The 21172-nt window shown below is 35.9% G+C and overlaps 1 protein-coding gene across 1 annotated transcript in view; it reads right to left on the reverse strand.

The window, feature by feature from the left end:
- Window positions 1–21172, reverse strand: part of FFAR4 (free fatty acid receptor 4) — a 192433-nt gene that overhangs the window by 80902 nt on the left and 90359 nt on the right. The gene's annotated exons all lie outside the window — the stretch shown is intronic.

The raw sequence follows: 21172 nt of genomic DNA on the forward strand, positions 1-21172 counted from the left end.
GGATTCATGTAGGAATTGCAATAATTATTGCGATTCCTACATGTTCCTTATTTGCGATTAGCTAATTGCTAATCGCTAATAAGGAATAACTCCCCATGCATTCCTATGGGCCTACATGCCCATTGGAATGCATGGGGAGTTATTCCTTATTTGTGATTAGCAATTAGCTAATCGCAAATAAGGATGCGATTTCAAGGGTGCAGGGGTGTCCAAAGGACACCCTGTAGCGCCCCTGAAATGTAATCTACATTGGTGTTGCGCACACACATGTCCAAAGGACATGTGTGTGTGTAACATGCAACTTAGAAAAATGCATTTAAATGCATTTTTCTAAGTTTTTGCTATTTACCGAGAGGTCTGACCTCTCGGTAAATAGCGGCCCAAAATTGCCATTTCGCAATTTTAAAATGCTTCATGAATTGCATTTAAGGAATCTCAAATAGAGATTCCTTAAATTCAATTCTTCGCAAATGTGCGAATTCTTAAATAGCGAAATTTGCATTTGGGATGATGAATCCCAAATGCAAAAATTGCACTCGCAAAAGGCAAGATTCTGAGAATCTTGCCCTTTGCGAGTGCAATTTAGCTTGATGAATCAGGCTGATAGTCATTGGTCCATGTTTTTTTAAGGAGACCAGCCTGTGTTTTCCCGACGCGCCCCTCCCCCGCTATACCGTCTGGCGCGAGCCTCTTTCCCTAGGAAGTGCGTTTCTCTTTGGGCTGCCTCTTCAAGGTCAGCGAAATTTCCTTTAATGTTCCCCAGGACCGCCATCTGATTAGTGATGAAATATTCCATTTCGAGCTCCTGTATCTCTCCATCAAGGCACCTGAGCTCTACTCGCAGTGAACTCAGCACTCCCGCCTGCTTAGCTATACACTCACCCCGGATCACAGTTTAAAAGCCTCCCACAATGTGGAGGGGGATTCCACTGTGCCCTCCTTCAGTGCAAAGTATTCCACTATGGTAGAACGGATCACATCTCGAAATACTTGATCGCGCAGAGCTCTCAGTGGGAGTCTCCAGCTTAAGGCTCCGCTAGGGGCACCTGGTAATGAGATCCCAAAACATACCTCATATTTCAACGCATGGACATTGGAGACTCAGACAGACCTTCTTAGCCATGTTCGCAAGCAGTGAAGGTGCGGGTGGGTGGGGAGGGGGGTAAGCTTAATCATGTGCTAGGAATTATTCTCTTAAGCATAGAACTGGGCTCAGGTATCTATCAGTCAATATACCTATTTGTCCTTGTCCAGCAAATGCTCCTTTACGAAAATGACAATCTACAGCAGCCACCATCATAAAACAAGCAGCAGAGGGCTCGCTTATTAGGCAGACAAAAGCATGGAGTTGGTTGGTAAGGTGGCTCTACATATTCATATGGAAGGGAGGCAGCAGGTAAAAAGTGCGGTGTCTGTGCAGCCGCAGTGTGGACACACCTCACCTGGGAAATACTTTCACCAGGACGACCAGAGGGTTGTCATTACACTTTGGAAGAAATGCTTTACTTTTGTAACCATGCTTGGGTGAGACGCTCCAAGTTTGTTTTGCTTGTTTAGAGAGGAGTTCACCCCCTCCCCCCACATTAAACAGGTTGTGTGCAGGTAGTGCCAGCAACCGTACAAAAGCCTTAGACATTGTTTGATCAAATCTGTAAATATTAAAAGGATCTGCCAGTAATATGTTAATGCGAAATGCTGTGGTAGATTCCGAAGACGCATAAACATTGATTCACATCCTGGTCATATGTTTATAGAGTGATTTGAAAGGGACATTCAGTTGGGCAATGCGAGCATAAACAAGGTTCTCAAAAGGACGGCACGAGGTGAGGCCGAGGTGGAGGGAGAGGCCGAGGTGGAGGGAGGGGCCGAGGTGGATGTAGGGATTCCGAGAAAGAGGATGGTCAGCTCGAGGAGTGGCCACACAGAAGGCTGAGGGGCCGGGGGGGTGACGTCTGAGGACGCTGGGCACTGAGGAGCTTCAGTGCTTCGGTATTAAGCAACACGTGGGAGTACACATCAGAACACCTCACTGGGCCTGAGGTATTTCACTCTTTTTGTTGTGGCAAAATGGAGGACGCAGCAAGAGTGGGCTGAATCTTCTACTCATCGCGTGAAGAAGCAGCGCGACGCCAGTCAGTATAATTGAGGCGCTATGAGTCGAGTTAAACATCTCAGATACTGGCGTGAGTAGGAACATGCCAGTTAACACCACACTCCTGGTACCACGCTAGCTCTGACAGCAGCATGCAGGGGTCTGGGAAGGGCATACCCTTCCGCTCAGAACCTCCACGGCCAAAGTCTGCACATTCGATGGTACCCACAGCGACTACATTCCCTAATCTCTGTCGTGCAAGGCCACATGTATTGTGTCACACCTAATCAGTTGATTGCTCCTCATCTCTCATGATGACAACCTTCTGAAGCATGCTGCAAAGGTGTGCCAGAAGTGCAGAGACATTATGCGAATGAGTGAGGTAAAAGTGTGCACCTAGCTAGCCTAAAAATTTAAAAACAAGTATGTGAGGATAAGTGGTCGTAGTACATTAAAAAAGTATGGGGCTGTAATTCTAAATGCAATGGAGCAGAGTTAGTGAGAGTGTGGTAGGGCCAAATGCATGGCTAAAAAGAACAAAATATTATGTAACTATTTTGTTGGTCTTTCACATCCCGCTAATTGCATATGGAACAGTGCACACACCTTAAATGAAAAACAAACCCAAGTTGAGCTACTCGGTGGTAAATTGTCTTCTTTACGTTATGAAATCTTCATTAGTTATTGTGACCACTGCAGGTGTTTGTGTGCGACCAAACAGCCATAGAATTGAATCCTGGTTGGTACAGTGTGGAATGGTTGCTTGCATTTTTAGTGCTACGAGGTCCCACCCTGTGTTAGAAAGCACTGTGTTCATGTAAGTCATTATTTTAAACTGGCATTACCCACACCATAAGATAGGCGGTCGCAAAATGTGCAAAAAAATTAGGTTTAAGAGTTTAAAAAAATGTTTTGAAATATAGATTTTAGTACTATGCAATAAGAATGTACATAGTGCATTTTTTTATAAATGTCTATTAAAAGAAGGAACTCCAGAACTCGGCTGCTAATACTGTTATGTCATCTCTCAAAAAGAACAAATCTTTTTCACCATGACGTTTCAGGTGATTCCCTCAATAAAATCAATACTATCTTCAAAGCAGCCTTTACATTTGCAAATGAACTAATTGCACACATTTACATTTCTTCCAGGAAGCAGGCGTCCAGGTGAAAAGACTGGTTTCTTCTTTACCTATGTCCTTCCCCTTTGCTCCACAGCATTGGAGACCCTCTCTCTTTTAGCAGAGGCCTCTCAATCGTCTGAAGAACCATTGCGGGACGGGAGAGTTGTCTTTTAACAAAAAGAAGTAGGGGAATTTGCTGAATTTAAGGAGTATGAGCACATCATTTCCAAAGATCCCACCTACTTTGACCTCTGGTGATGACTCACATGTGTAAGTGGCGCAGAGGAAAAGGGGCGAAATGGAGGAAATGTAAAATGTAAAAATAGAGAGCAGGATTCAGCCTGCTCAGACCGGGTTCAATAAAAATATGTATAATCAACACCACCATTTATGGGAAAAATTGGTGGTTTCATTAGTTTTGTTCAGTGTCTATCTGATGCCACTAGGGGTGTCTAGGTCCAAACATATAATCAAGTTTCACCAGTGCCCTAACGACACCCAGTCTATCTACAATTCACCCGAAGCACTGACATTGCCAAGACTTGCCACGCCCACATTCAGCTAATCATCATTTGACCCGACCAATGCAGAATTCACCCTCATTACCCATGGCTCCAAACATCCCCAGATCCAAGGCTGGCTCTCTGAGATGAATTTAGAGGGCTTCGCTCCCCATCTCACCCCAAAATATGATGTTTACACTTCATCCTAGATGCTAACTCATCATTCATTGTTTACATCACTAAGTTGAAAACTGCCTTATTTCACCTTTCGCTCCAATGAAAGAATCAACCCTTACCTCCTGGGATACAAATGTAGACAACTGTCCATGCCCTTGTCGTCTTCCACCTGAATGATGGTGTGACATCCCGGATCATTAACTAAGCGGGCAACGAGATGCGGGGAATGAGATTTTGATATCAATTTATGATTATGATCAATTTAATAAAGAATCCCATTCATCTGTTTTGGACCGCTCGTATCTGTCATTGAGGAAAGGGCCACCCCCGCATTGGTTAGACAAACCCCATTAACTGACGCCACTCTGAAGAACCACTTACAACTGATAAAGTTTTAAGAGTTTTATATAAAGTTAATTTGAATGCGATACAATCCACTCAGGATAAAATCTCAAAGTATACAAAATACAAAATCAGTTACAATATCAGCCGCTCCAGCTTCAGTGTGAAGTGGTTCCTTCTGCGTCATCTGCAGTAAGATAAAAATCATCAAGTTAATCTGTCCCTACTCTATACTACGTGACAACCCTACTTCGCAAGCTTCTTCCCTAAAAAGATGTCAGCAGTTTGACTCCCAAAGAAGTTCAAACTCTTTTAGCCTCTAAAGGAAATCTTAAGTTTCAGAAGCAGTACCCTATCTGCCTACCCATCCGCTCTCTCTAAGGGTCCTCGGCCTACTGCTCCCTTGCGCTCTGATGTCTCGGCGGATATATGATGTTACAACGCATACTATTACAACGCATACCGTTACAACGCGGATATTAAAACGCAAAGACTACTACAACGCATGTTATTACAACGAGTACTATTAAAACGCAAAATAGTACTTTAATAGGAAAAGTACCATTACAACGCAACAATTCACAACGTGTACCATTACAACGCATTTATATGTTAAAAAATTACAATGTAAAATAAAACCTGGCACGGGATGCAGGGAAAATAGGGGTTTTGGGTGGGTAAGTGTATTAAAAACGGCATGAAAAACTGCCATATTAACGCGATTTTCATTTATTTATTTATTAAATTATTACTCGAGTATTAATTTTCATTATTTTTTAATAAATTCGTACTGACCCTAAAAAAAAATTCACAAATAAATATATATTTTTTTATTTTCTTGTAAAATAAAATCTGGCAACGGGATGCAGGGAAAATAGGGGTTTTGGGTGGGTAAGTGTATTAAAAAAACGGCATGAAAAAATGCCATATTAACGCGAATTTCATCTATTTATTTATTTATTAAATTATTACTCGAGTATTATTTTTCATTATTATTTAATAAATTCGCACTCACCCTTCTAAAAAAATTCACCTATAATTATATATTTTTTTATTTTCTTGAAAAATAAAATCTGGCAACGGGATGCAGGGAAAATAGGGGTTTTGGGTGGGTAAGTGTATTAATCAAACGGCATAAAAAACTGCCATATTAACGGGAATATCATCTATTTATTTATTTATTAAATTATTACTCGAGTATTAATTTTCATTATTATTTAATAAATTCGTACTCACCCTTCTAAAAAATTCTCCTATAATTATATTTTTTTTTATTTTCTTGTAAAATAAAACCTCGCACGGGATGCAGGGAAAATAGGGGTTTTGGGTGGGTAAGTGTATTAAAAAAACGGCATGAAAAACTACCATATTAACGCGCATTCTATTTATTTATTTATTAAATAATTACTCGAGTATTAATTTTGATAGTACAGTACTTTCAAAACTATTTAAATAACTAAAAATGAAAACAATATACCTACTAACTTAGTACGATTCAAAAATATATTGATACATATTGTTTTACATAATATGTCAATATTCGTATAAAAGAAACATATATAGTGTTTTCATGGACGCCATTTTGCATAAGTATCATACTAATGAGTCCTACTCTTATTTCAATGTTTTCAAACGACAACATATTAACCAAAATGGATGCCAAAACGGCAAACATTACGGAATATAAAGTTAATTAAATGAATTTTTAAATTATATGTTCTCAGAGAAATAAATGTAAAATTTTATGCGATTTCCACCGCATATTTTTACGAATATTTTTGCGATACTACACCAAACTTATAAATAGTAGTGAGGAACCATTTTGAAATTAGTTGATTCTCAACTACCCGAGAGAGCAGACGTCAGATTGCACTCTATGAACTTTTGACCCTATCATCCTATCGATAATACAAAACTATATAATACTACGACTACGAACTATTTACAAGTAAGTAATATGTACGGAAAACGATAACACCATAAATAATAGCCATGTTAATAAAAAAGCTACTATTTTAATATTAACTATATATTTTTAAAAGGCAATGTTTCAAAAATATATCTCTGCTTTATTTAAAAATGAATAGAGATTAATGCGATATTATGAAAATACGTCCTAAATAACATGATACATAAATGTTTAAATTAATAATCTAAAAAACCAATCGTGCTTCAAATATAATACAGTAGTATTAATAGATTTATAATGTATTATATTTCTTTTAGAAGTCGATTCAAAACGGTTACACACGAAATCCGTGTACATTTCATTGTTTTATGAAAGCGACCCGTTTTCGCAAGAAAACATAAGGTACATCATTAATTGTCTAAAAATTAGTTTATTTTTTTAAAAATGTAAAACGCCGCAGTAGGAGTAAACTGTACAAATTTTTTTCCCTCACAGACATACTACATATAAATAATTTCTTCATAAAAAAACGGACAGATAAAAAATTACAACTCCGCTTTAAAAGGTAATTTAAATATTTTAAATAAAACTAAACACTACTATTGAAAGGGAAAACATACATCACTTTAAGCAGGTTAAAATAAAATGATGTTTTTTTTAAAAATGTTTCAGAATAACAGACCAATCCAAGTAAGAAAAAGAAACGAACAGCCAGGGAAAGGACACATTTCGACTATTCAAAATACCAAATCGAAAAGTAAGTTTAAAAAAAATTGCGAAATGTATATATAAATTGTTAATAAATAATAAATAAAACGAATAAGATCAAACTGTGTAAAAGTCTCGAAAACTTTACCATCTTGCAGCAAATAAAAAAAACTATTGAACATAGCTTCAGTATGAAAAATAAATGTATACATAAAGTGCAGAGAACATAGTAAAGTAAAGTTAAATAAGATGTCTCATGCCTGTGAAGAAAAAATTAAAATCATTCTCCTCTAAAATTACAAGTCACACATTTTCAAACATACTTTTCTTTGTTTTAGGTCTCCATTCAAACCAAAACTTGACCAACCTCCACGACAACCAACACAAGAAAACCAGAACAAATTTTTTCAGAATAAAGAACCAAAACACTACCAGTAAGTGAAATATACTTTTCAAAACACATACGTAAGACATGCATAAGCAAAAATAAATAACACATGTTATATATAATTAAAATTTTGTGAAATGTACAAGTGTAAATTAATATTGCAACTCCAAGCAAGTGCTACAGTAGAGAAAGTGCTGGATAGTCTACAGGTGTAAATGACTATTCCAACTCCTAGCAAGTGCTACAGTAGATAAAGTGCTGGATAGTCTAGAGATGTGAATTACTATTTCAACTCCTGGTAAGTGCAACATTAGAGAAAGTGCTGGATAGTGTAAAGGTGTAAATGACTATTCCAACTCCAGGCAAGTGCTACAGTAGGGAAAGTGCTGGATAGTCTAGAGGTGTAAATGACTATTCCAACTCCAGGCAAGTGCTACAGCAGGGAAAGTGCTGGATAGGCTAGAGGTGTAAATTACTATTCCAACTCCTGGTAAGTGCTACAGTAGGGAAAGTGCTGGATAGTCTAGAGGTGTAAATTACTATTCCAACTCCTGGTAAGTGCTACAGTAGGGAAAGTGCTGGATAGTGTAGAGGTGTAAATTTCTATTCCAACTCCAGGCAAGTGCTACAGTAGGGAAAGTGCTGGATAGGCTAGAGTTGTAAATTACTATTCCAACTCCTGATAAGTGCTACAGTAGGGAAAGTGCTGGATAGTGTAGAGGTGTAAATAACTATTCCAACTCCTAGCAAGTGCTACAGTAGGGAAAGTGCTGGATAGTCTAGAGCTGTGAATTACTATTCCAACTCCAGGCAAGTGCTACAGCAGGGAAAGTGCTAAAGTGAACTTCAATATGATACCTCATGCCTGTGAAAAAAAACTTTAAAATAAGTCTTCTCCAAAAGTATGTGTTACACATTTTCAAACAAACTTTTCTTTCTTTTAGATCTCCATCCAAACCCAAACTTGACCAACCTCCAGGACAACCAACACCAAAAAACCAAGACATCTTTAATCAAAGTAAAGATCCAAAGCACTAAGAGTAAGTTAAAAACATTTTTCCACATACATATATAATACATGCATATGCAGTAATAAATAACACATGGTATTTATTCAAAAAGGTTTCTAAAATGTATAAGTGTAAATAACTATATAAACTCCTGGTAAGTGCAACAATATTAAAAGTGCAGGATAGTCTACAGGTGTAAATTACTATTCCAACTCCAAGAAAGTACCACAGTAGGGAAAGTGCTGGATAGTATAGAGGTGTGAATTACTATTCCAACTCCTGGTAAGTGCAACAGTAGGGAAAATGCTGGATAGATTAGAGGTGTAAATTACTATCCCAACTCCTGGTAAGTGCAACAGTAGGGAAAGTGCTGGTTAGTCTAAAGGTGTAAATTACTATTCCAACTCCTGGTAAGTGCTACAGTAGGGAAAGTGCTGGATAGTCTAGAGGTGTGAATTACTATTCCAACTCCAGGCAAGTGCTACAGCAGGGAAAGTGCTGGATAGTGTAGAGGTGTAAATTACTATTCCAACTCCAGGCAAGTGCTACAGTAGGGAAAGTGCTGGATAGTCTAGAGGTGTAAATTACTATTCCAACTCCTGGTAAGTGCTACAGTAGGGAAAGTGCTGGATAGTCTAGAGGTGTAAATTACTATTCCAACTCCAGGCAAGTGCTACAGTAGGGAAAGTGCTGGATAGTCTAGAGGTTTAAATTACTATTCCAACTCCAGGCAAGTGCTACAGTAGGGAAAGTGCAGGATAGTCTACAGGTGTAAATTACTATTCCAACTCCTGGTAAGTGCTACAGTAGGGAAAGTGCTGGATAGTCTAGAGGTTTAAATTACTATTCCAACTCCTGGTAAGTGCAACAGTAGGGAAAGTGCTGGATAGTGTAGAGGTTTAAATTACTATTCCAACTCCTGGTAAGTGCTACAGTAGGGAAAGTGCTGGTTAGTCTAAAGGTGTAAATTACTATTCCAACTCCTGGTAAGTGCAACAGTAGGGAAAGTGCTGGATAGTGTAGAGGTGTAAATGACTATTCCAACTCCAGGCAAGTGCTACAGTAGTGAAAGTGCTGGATAGTCTAGAGGTTTAAATTACTATTCCAACTCCTGGTAAGTGCAACAGTAGGGAAAGTGCTGGTTAGTCTAAAGGTGTAAATTACTATTCCAACTCCTGGTAAGTGCTACAGTAGGGAAAGTGCTGGATAGTCTAAAGGTGTAAATTACTATTCCAACTCCTGGTAAGTGCTACAGTAGGGAAAGTGCTGGATAGTCTAGAGGTTTAAATTACTATTCCAACTCCTGGTAAGTGCAACAGTAAGGAAAGTGCTGGATAGTCTAGAGGTTTAAATTACTATTCCAACTCCTAGCAAGTGCTACAGTAGGGAAAGTGCTGGATAGTCTAGAGCTGTGAATTACTATTCCAACTCCTGGCAAGTGCTACAGCAGGGAAAGTGCTAAAGTGAACTTCAATATGATACCTCATGCCTGTGAAAAAAACTTAAAAATAAGTCTTCTCCAAAAGTATGTGTTACACATTTTCAAACAAACTTTTCTTTCTTTTAGATCTCCATCCAAACCAAAACTTGACCAACCTCCAGGACAACCAACACCAAAAAACCAAGACATCTTTAATCAAAGTAAAGATCCAAAGCACTAAGAGTAAGTTAAAAACATTTTTCCACATACATATATAATACATGCATATGCAGTAATAAATAACACATGGTATTTATTCAAAAAGGTTTCTAAAATGTATAAGTGTAAATAACTATATAAACTCCTGGTAAGTGCAACAATATTAAAAGTGCAGGATAGTCTACAGGTGTAAATTACTATTCCAACTCCAAGAAAGTGCTACAGTAGGGAAAGTGCTGGATAGTCTAGAGGTTTAAATTACTATTCCAACTCCTGGTAAGTGCTACAATAGGGAAAGTGCTGGTTAGTCTAAAGGTGTAAATTACTATTCCAACTCCTGATAAGTGCTACAGTAGGGAAAGTGCTGGATAGTCTAGAGGTTTAAATTACTATTCCAACTCCAGGCAAGTGCTACAGTAGGGAAAGTGCTGGATAGTCTAGAGGTGTAAATTACTATTCCAACTCCTGGTAAGTGCTACAGTAGGGAAAGTGCTGGATAGTCTAAAGGTGTAAATTACTATTCCAACTCCTGGTAAGTGCTACAGTAGGGAAAGTGCTGGATAGTCTAGAGGTTTAAATTACTATTCCAACTCCAGGCAAGTGCTACAGTAGGGAAAGTGCTGGATAGTCTAGAGGTGTAAATTACTATTCCAACTCCTGGTAAGTGCTACAGTAGGGAAAGTACTGGATAGTCTAGAGGTTTAAATGACTATTCCAACTCCTGGTAATTGCAACAGTAGGGAAAGTGCTGGTTAGTCTAAAGGTGTAAATTACTATTCCAACTCCTGGCAAGTGCTACAGCAGGGAAAGTGCTAAAGTGAACTTCAATATGATACCTCATGCCTGTGAAAAAAACTTAAAAATAAGTCTTCTCCAAAAGTATGTGTTACACATTTTCAAACAAACTTTTCTTTCTTTTAGATCTCCATCCAAACCAAAACTTGACCAACCTCCAGGACAACCAACACCAAAAAACCAAGACATCTTTAATCAAAGTAAAGATCCAAAGCACTAAGAGTAAGTTAAAAACATTTTTCCACATACATATATAATACATGCATATGCAGTAATAAATAACACATGGTATTTATTCAAAAAGGTTTCTAAAATGTATAAGTGTAAATAACTATATAAACTCCTGGTAAGTGCAACAATATTAAAAGTGCAGGATAGTCTACAGGTGTAAATTACTATTCCAACTCCAAGAAAGTACTACAGTAGGGAAAGTGCTGGATAGTCTAGAGGTTTAAATTACTATTCCAACTCCTGGTAAGTGCTACAGTAGGGAAAGTGCTGGTTAGTCTAAAGGTGTAAATTACTATTCCAACTCCTGATAAGTGCTACAGTAGAGAAAGTGCTGGATAGTCTAGAGGTTTAAATTACTATTCCAACTCCAGGCAAGTGCTACAGTAGGGAAAGTGCTGGATAGTCTAGAGGTGTGAATTACTATTCCAACTCCAGGCAAGTGCTACAGCAGGGAAAGTGCTGGATAGTCTAAAGGTGTAAATTACTATTCCAACTCCTGGTAAGTGCTACAGTAGGGAAAGTGCTGGATAGTCTAGAGGTTTAAATTACTATTCCAACTCCTGGTAAGTGCTACAGTAGGGAAAGTGCTGGTTAGTCTAAAGGTGTAAATTACTATTCCAACTCCTGGTAAGTGCTACAGTAGGGAAAGTGCTGGATAGTCTAGAGGTGTAAATTACTATTCCAACTCCTGGTAAGTGCTACAGTAGGGAAAGTGCTGGATAGTCTAAAGGTGTAAATTACTATTCCAACTCCTGGTAAGTGCTACAGTAGGGAAAGTGCTGGATAGTCTAGAGGTGTAAATTACTATTCCAACTCCTGGTAAGTGCTACAGTAGGGAAAGTGCTGGACAGTCTAAAGGTGTAAATTACTATTCCAACTCCTGGTAAGTGCTACAGTAGGGAAAGTGCTGGATAGTCTAGAGGTTTAAATTACTATTCCAACTCCAGGCAAGTGCTACAGTAGGGAAAGTGCTGGATAGTCTAGAGGTGTAAATTACTATTCCAACTCCTGGTAAGTGCTACAGTAGGGAAAGTGCTGGATAGTCTAAAGGTGTAAATTACTATTCCAACTCCTGGTAAGTGCTACAGTAGGGAAAGTGCTGGATAGTCTAGAGGTTTAAATTACTATTCCAACTCCAGGCAAGTGCTACAGTAGGGAAAGTGCTGGATAGTCTAGAGGTGTAAATTACTATTCCAACTCCTGGTAAGTGCTACAGTAGGGAAAGTACTGGATAGTCTAGAGGTTTAAATGACTATTCCAACTCCTGGTAATTGCAACAGTAGGGAAAGTGCTGGTTAGTCTAAAGGTGTAAATTACTATTCCAACTCCTGGCAAGTGCTACAGCAGGGAAAGTGCTAAAGTGAACTTCAATATGATACCTCATGCCTGTGAAAAAAACTTAAAAATAAGTCTTCTCCAAAAGTATGTGTTACACATTTTCAAACAAACTTTTCTTTCTTTTAGATCTCCATCCAAACCAAAACTTGACCAACCTCCAGGACAACCAACACCAAAAAACCAAGACATCTTTAATCAAAGTAAAGATCCAAAGCACTAAGAGTAAGTTAAAAACATTTTTCCACATACATATATAATACATGCATATGCAGTAATAAATAACACATGGTATTTATTCAAAAAGGTTTCTAAAATGTATAAGTGTAAATAACTATATAAACTCCTGGTAAGTGCAACAATATTAAAAGTGCAGGATAGTCTACAGGTGTAAATTACTATTCCAACTCCAAGAAAGTACTACAGTAGGGAAAGTGCTGGATAGTCTAGAGGTTTAAATTACTATTCCAACTCCTGGTAAGTGCTACAGTAGGGAAAGTGCTGGTTAGTCTAAAGGTGTAAATTACTATTCCAACTCCTGATAAGTGCTACAGTAGAGAAAGTGCTGGATAGTCTAGAGGTTTAAATTACTATTCCAACTCCAGGCAAGTGCTACAGTAGGGAAAGTGCTGGATAGTCTAGAGGTGTGAATTACTATTCCAACTCCAGGCAAGTGCTACAGCAGGGAAAGTGCTGGATAGTCTAAAGGTGTAAATTACTATTCCAACTCCTGGTAAGTGCTACAGTAGGGAAAGTGCTGGATAGTCTAGAGGTTTAAATTACTATTCCAACTCCTGGTAAGTGCTACAGTAGGGAAAGTGCTGGTTAGTCTAAAGGTGTAAATTACTATTCCAACTCCTGGTAAGTGCTACAGTAGGGAAAGTGCTGGATAGTCTAGAGGTGTAAATTACTATTCCAACTCCTGGTAAGTGCTACAGTAGGGAAAGTGCTGGATAGTCTAAAGGTGTAAATTACTATTCCAACTCCTGGTAAGTGCTACAGTAGGGAAAGTGCTGGATAGTCTAGAGGTGTAAATTACTATTCCAACTCCTGGTAAGTGCTACAGTAGGGAAAGTGCTGGATAGTCTAAAGGTGTAAATTACGATTCCAACTCCTGGTAAGTGCTACAGTAGGGAAAGTGCTGGATAGTCTAGAGGTTTAAATTACTATTCCAACTCCTGGTAAGTGCTACAGTAGGGAAAGTGCTGGTTAGTCTAAAGGTGTAAATTACTATTCCAACTCCTGGTAAGTGCAACAGTAGGGAAAGTGCTGGATAGTGTAGAGGTGTAAATGACTATTCCAACTCCAGGCAAGTGCTACAGTAGGGAAAGTGCTGGATAGTCTAGAGGTGTAAATTACTATTTCAACTCAAAAAAGTGCTACATTAAGAAAAGTGCTGAATATGTTTTCTAATTTAAAGCAATAAGTAAAATGCTTGCATATGGAAAATGTGCTAGATACAAAATAAATAAACAATATTCAGAGTTTTATAAAATGAAAAATACATACAAATTTTATGCTTTCCATTTCTATAATTCAAATACTAAAACAATCTTTTTTTCTTTCCAGAAAATGTCTTCACAACAACAAACTGCTAAGTATATTCCGTCCAGGAAAGGAAAGCAGTTACTAGCACATCAAGGATACATTTATTGTAAGGATAGGTTAAGTAATCCACGGATTCATTGGAGATGCGTGCAATACCATACAACTCGTTGCAGCGGCAGAGCGGTTACGGTCAATGATATTATTGTAAGAACAACTGACCATAACCACTCTGCCTCTGCAATGGAAGTTGATGTCAGAGAAACTGTGAATGAGATGAAGGCTATTGCAAGCACCTCCAATGAATCCACTGGATCAATTTTAAGACAGGTTGCACAACATGTCCCTACTCATATTGCTAGCAATATCCCTAACGTACATAATTTGCGAAGAATTATACAAAGACAAAAGCAGGCAAGTAATACACAAACAAACACACCTCATACCTTTTCTGATATTATTATTCCTCCTGAACTTACTATTACTTTTTCTAATGAACCTTTCCTCCTGCATGACAACGAAAACCCTCTTAAGCGCATCTTAATTTTTAGTACCCCACGCAACCTTGTTAAACTTGAATCAAGTGAAATTTGGATGATGGATGGGACGTTTAAAAGCACGCCCCATCCATTCACCCAAATTTATACTATTCATGGTAAAATTAATAACAGTGTAATACCCCTAGTATATAGTTTGCTGCCTGATAAGACTTCAGCAACTTACACAGAATTATTAACTGTGATTAAATCTAAAACAAACCAAAGTCCTAGGAAAATTATTATCGATTTTGAATTGAGTATGATCAATGTGATCACCAAACTGTACACGGATACCCAAATTCAAGGGTGTTTTTTCCACTTTTCCCAGGCATTCTGGCGTAAATTACAAAAAACACCCTTAGTTACTGAATACTCAGAGGACAGCAAACTACAAGTCGAATTAAAAAAATTAACTGCTCTTTGTTTTGTCCCTCCCGAAAGTGTAGACGAGTACTACACTGCAATTACAGAATCAGAGTATTATTTAACTAACGAAGATAAATTGGCACCCATTTTAAATTATATGGAAGACACATGGATTGGACACCTAGGCAGATCGGGTCGCAGGAGGAAGCCACGTTTCCATGTGCAGTGGTGGAACTGTTATTCGAGTTGCCTAGAGGGAGAGGCAAAAACAAATAATGCCATTGAGGGATGGCATAACTCCTTCAACCATTTAATCGGCAAACCCCACCCTAATTTCTATTCATTTCTGGAAACTTTGAAGAAGGAGCAAAGTTTCCAAGAAATGAGACTTTCTCAAACTCTCACTGGTAGTCTAAACTCACGGATTACCCAAAGAACTAAGGATATGTCTGAACGACTATTGGCACTACTACAACAATTTTCGTTGTGTGTGGCTTTAGATTACCTTGAGAATCTAGCTAACATCCTTTCTTTTTAAACTATAATTTACATTACTTTCCTGCTTCTACCAAAATTCAATATTTTTCTAATTCTAATTCGTCAAAACATTTTTCCAAAAACATTTTTTAATATTATATGTTGGGTCATTTTTCCTCTTTTTTTATAAACATTTTTTTATAAATAAATCCCTTACATGAGATATTTTTTTTAATTTTTGAATCACATAAGACTTTAGAAACAATAACTGAAGCAATATTTTCCAAAAGAAATAAATTTTGGTCCTTCATTTTTGAATAATAAAAAAGTACATTGCAAAAAAAATAAAATGCATTTTCAAATTTATCATAAAGTCTTCTATGAAAACCACACCATAAAATTAATGGTTAAAATATTAATGTATTCGATATATTGATATTTCCATATTTCCTCTTCAAGTGATAATTCCTACAACATTTCACCAAACATAGAAAAATTATTTTTAATTTTTCATGTTAATTTTTAACATTTATATATTCTCTACTCCTCCTAATACAAAAAAGACAGACTTCGAATTAATTAAATTCAAATCAATATACATCAGTTATGCCTTTCAAACTACTATACCACAATATACAAAGGCTCCTAAATTTTTACTTTCTAATTATCATAGAATAAACAAAACAATAATATTTCCGAAATGAATATTAAACAACTGAAATGTAACCAATATAAACAATCAGACAACCAGTGATTCGGAAATAAACCCTACATCATAATCTTCTTAAAAAACAAATTTTATTCGAAAAAGCACCAGGATAACATTGGAAATATCTTTATTCACATTCATATGATATTTTAACCACATAGCAACTAACATTCTCAAACTCAATATTTGCAAACTGTTATATCACTCGAAAATGCATTTTAATAATTTGCATACATAAATACATTATAAAATATTTGTTATACTTTTCTAAACCCATTTTCAGGTTTTTTTACTAAAATTCAACTAATTCTTACTTTAATTATATTTACCGATCTTCCCCACGCCCATCCGACCCAACATCGGCATATTCTATTAATACGAGTAGCGACATGTTGTTTTTTAAAGATTTTTTTTATTTCGAGCAACCTCTACTTAACTTATCCTTGCAATAAATGTATATCTATTATTTAACTTTAATAGTTAGTATTAAATTGTTTTCCTACCTGGACGTAGATCAGCGTCCTGCTGCTTCCTCCTGCTTCCAGCTCCGGATACCCACAAAATGGCCGACGACGCACGCGTATACGTGATAACGTCAGAATAAGCTGCAACAATAAAGAAAGGACTACTGTACATTGTAATATATTGCAATTTATAAACAAATATTATTTTTAAATATGATTACATGTATATATAAAAATTTAGAAAAATATACATAAAATGTATTAAAAACTGATGAATGTTTAAATATTTTTTGTATGTAATAAAAAGTTATTTTTATTTACAAAAACAGATCTCTACGTATTTATTTAATTCAATCTGTATATCTTAACTTTTAAAATATAATGTAAAATATATACTTCCTTACTATACCTGTTTTCTTCTTTCTGTTCCGCTTTTTCCCTCCTCTTTCCTTTCGTTTCCTTTCCTTTTATTCCGAACCGCTCTACATAACTAGTTGTATCAAGGAAATAAATGAAGGACAAATGTATCCATAGAAAACAATATTAAAGCGTGGGAACGGAAACTTAAATATAAGTATATCACCTACAAAATCAATTAAAAATTAATTTATTTTAAAAACAATATACTTAATAAAGTATACATGTAAAAAACATTTTTTTAAATTTAATAAAAAAATAATAGAAAATAATCTTTGACCAAAATATTTTTAAAAACATAAATAAAAAATAATTAACATATAGTCATATATAATAATTTCTAAAATTCAAAATAATTCAAAATTAATATTATATATATATTTTTCTAATATATTTAAATCGTTTTTTTATTATTAATATATACATACTAATTAATACTTCAATTAAAATAATAATAATATACAAAAACTAAAACAATTAAAAATACAAATATGAAATAAATATGTTCTAATAATTTTAATTTTTACTACCCTAAATATTAGTTACTATAATTAAATATACATTCCTACATTTATATTATACAATATTATAAACAATATTAAATTACAATGAATATATAAATTATTACTATCAAAAAAATTCATTAAACAGATTCCTGAAATCAACTTTAAAATAAATACTATATTAAAAGATATTTTTATATATCAATTTTTATTTTTTTTCAAAAATACTTACAAAAATACTTTTTTTTAATTAATAAATTACTTTTCTATTAATTCAAATATTTATCATTAATTAATTATTAATAATAGATTTTAATATATTAATATTACTACAATGTATCCTATACTTTTCTTTTGAATAATACATAATTTTTCAATTATTCATTTTTTAATTATTAATAATTAATTATTAAAATTTGATTTTAATATGTTAATATTACTACAATCTAAGCTATACCTAAATATATATAAAAATTTGATTATAATTATTTTAATATTACTACAATCTGACCTCATTTAAAATAAAATAACATATAAAATAAAATAAATATACATATACTACAATCTAAGCTATACCTAAATATATATAAAAATTATATATACACAAAATTTTAAAATTAATATAATTAATATTTTAATATTACTACAATCTGACATAATTTAAAATAATTTAAAATAAAATAACATATAAAATAAAATACATATACATATATATATGCGTTGTAAAAGTACCTGCGTTGTAACAGTACCTGCGTTGTAACAGTATAAGTTGTAAAAGTATGCGTTGTAACAGTACCTGCGTTGTAAAAACTGCGTTGTAACAGTACTGCGTTGTAAAAAATGCGTTGTAACAGGTGAATACCGTCTCGGCGCATCTGCTCAAGGCATCTACCCTTCGCCCTCGCTCTGAGCAATTCGTCTCGCTGTTCCTAATCTCCCAATTGCTCATTGCTACCTCCTCCCCGGGGTGCTGTCCCTAAAATACACAATCTCAGTGTGGGTGGGACGCCCCTTTGACGCCCACCACGGACTTTCCCCGATGATGTCAACTTCCTGCTTCTTCCATTGGTCCACTCCTTGCGTCGTTCGTTAAGTTGACCTTTCTCCTTAGACGTCATCTTCATCATCTCATCGTCGACTTTTACTGATTCTTTCAGATCAAATGTCATGTGAACTTAGACAAGGCTTTAACTTATACTTGCAACTCTTTAACCTTCCAGATCCTGTGAATGTTCTTGTCAAAACATAGTTCACCTCAACTGTGTCTCTCCTCACGTTCGAGCAATAAGCTCCGTCCGGCATTGTCACCTTAAATCTAACAAGTGCTAGACTTCTTGGCTCTCACGTCCACATCAAGCTATTTACGACTTTTACAAGCCCTCTAAATTACATACATTTGACTATGCTCCTGCGAACTCTTGGTCAGTTAGGTTACAAACACAAATGACCTAAACTCCTCCAGCGTTCCTGAAACCCCTCTACACAGTATAACCTTTGGCATACATTTATATACTCGTACTTTAGCAAAAGTCTTAGTTATACTTGAATACATTTTACATCGAATATATAATATATAGAATACGACTGCATAGAGTATAACTTATGCATTCTCCTTGGTTACATTGTCATGTAAGTTCTCTATATTACTCCACGTTATGTCTCTACGTCTTTCCATATCAAGTTACACACGTATACGAATTCTACTGTGCACGTTCTACATTTCCTAAGCATTTCTACACATTTATATGTCTACCCATCATGTATACGGGCCTTCTAAATCTAATGCATATTTAACATGTGAATACATTTACATTTCCTATACCATATTATCCCGTTAGTTGGCCTTTATGCTATAGTTATCAACTTTACATTACAATATGCGTTTTATTCCTACGTTTATAACATATACGTCTAGATATGGCTATGATATACTTTATATTCAAATTGCGCTCTCTCAGTTCCCCCCTTTGATGACTTTTAGGAGTCATCACTAAAAGCAATTTGAATACAACCTTTTATACAGAACTAGTTACATCAGTTCCTCTTTTTATCGATTCAAGTGCTCTCAGACTTTTATACTGTTGATCTTGTAGAACAGCTAGTCTCCTTTCCTGGTCTCTCATCGATCTTTGTAACTGGTTCGACCTATACCATTTATACAATTTTACTAATCCTAATAATGTAATTATGCAAATTAATACTATTAATACAGGCTTTAATATGTACCATATTATACTTTTGCCAAGATTAGCAAACCAACTTCCAACCTTTCCCACTCCATTTCCTACTTTTTCCCAAACATTTATTTTTGATAAATCTTCGATTTCTTGATGAATCTGTGTAATGTTCCGTATGACTTTCTCAAGTGGTTTTGAATTATCAGGAATATAAGTACAACATTCCTGAACCTTCAAAGCTTTACAAACTCCACCTTCCTTTGCTAATATCACATCTAAAGCAAGTCTGTTCTGTAAAACCATTGCTCTGATCGACTGCATCTCACCTTCTACTAACATTAATGATCTTGCAGTACTGGCAGACAATCTATCCACGACTGTCGCTAACCTTCTAATCTTAACATCGTTAAGAATCAAGCCTAACAATGGAAACATCGCTCCAAATACATCTCCTACTACTTCTGCATCTCCTACTTCCCTTTTCGTTCTCCTCGAAGCCTTTCCTTCTATTATCGCCAAATCCTTTGCATGATATATTTTGGGGAAGACAATTGCCAAGTAACACGAACCATACCAATTGTCTGGCAGTTTTACATAGGCATTTCTCCCACATACAAAATACACATTCGGAATAGCTTGCATCCCTTTCATAAAATCTTTCGTGTAGTACTCTAGTTTAAAAGAGTGCTCGCAACTAACTTCACCTACAAATTCACTCTCATAATACGTTTTGCTTCGAGCTAAACATAACTTTCCTTTCTGCGTTCTATCCAATGCTATTGGACCATTGCTACCTTTCTTTTTATGTGCCTTCTCTTCTTCTGTCCAGTCTATTTTCCATTGTCCTGACATTTTTAGAATCTTCTGCCGTCTGCATCGGTCATCTACTTGTGCTATAAACCTTTTCTCTACCTCTGATACTTTGCAAGTCAGATTATTTCTACGTGCATATGATGTATCTAATGTGTCCCAAGGAAGAAAGAATTTAGCTAGTCTATCCTCCTTTTTGTAATAGTCCCACTTATTCATCTGCTTATAATTCGGAACTTCAGGCAGTACTGAATCATAATTTGAAAAGTAGTACTCAAATCCTTCTCTACCATAAAATATACTAAGCAGTAAACTACATGTTATCCCATAAGTCAATGGGAGATGGTGATATCTAATGCCTTCGTCTACAGAAGCCGGCAATTGCATACAAACGTAGCAATCTTTGGCCTCCATGGCATCGATATATTCGTACAATAATTTAGCATACGCATTTGACCTAAAGTTTCCCTGTGACTCGTCTACGTGTAATCTACGAGCTTCATCTGCAAGTAACGCCTTTTCACGTATAGCAGTGCTCTCCTCCTCCTTTCCCACAAGAGCAGGTTTCAAAGTTGTTACAGTTTTTACATTCGCTATTTCTTTATCATTCTCATATCCTGTCATGTAAGATATCGTCACTACTATGATTATGAGGAATATCACTATTGCTATAAGTGTACCTACTATACATCTAGCTTTTCTGTTTGGGTTGCCGTTCTCCATGTTATCAAACAGCGTACCTCGTTCTCTAGCGAGAATTTTCTTTCCAGTCTTTGGTTGCTTGTTCACTTTCACAGTCTTTAAAGTGCCTTTTTTATCAACAGGTATCTTCTTCACAAAAATGTCATTTCTCTTCTTAGCAGCAGACAACCCTAGCCCTTCTCCGTCCTCTTAATGTAATCCCTAATTTTA

The sequence above is a fragment of the Lissotriton vulgaris genome, chromosome 5, assembly GCF_964263255.1.
Source record: "Lissotriton vulgaris chromosome 5, aLisVul1.2, whole genome shotgun sequence".
Taxonomy (NCBI): domain Eukaryota; kingdom Metazoa; phylum Chordata; class Amphibia; order Caudata; family Salamandridae; genus Lissotriton; species Lissotriton vulgaris.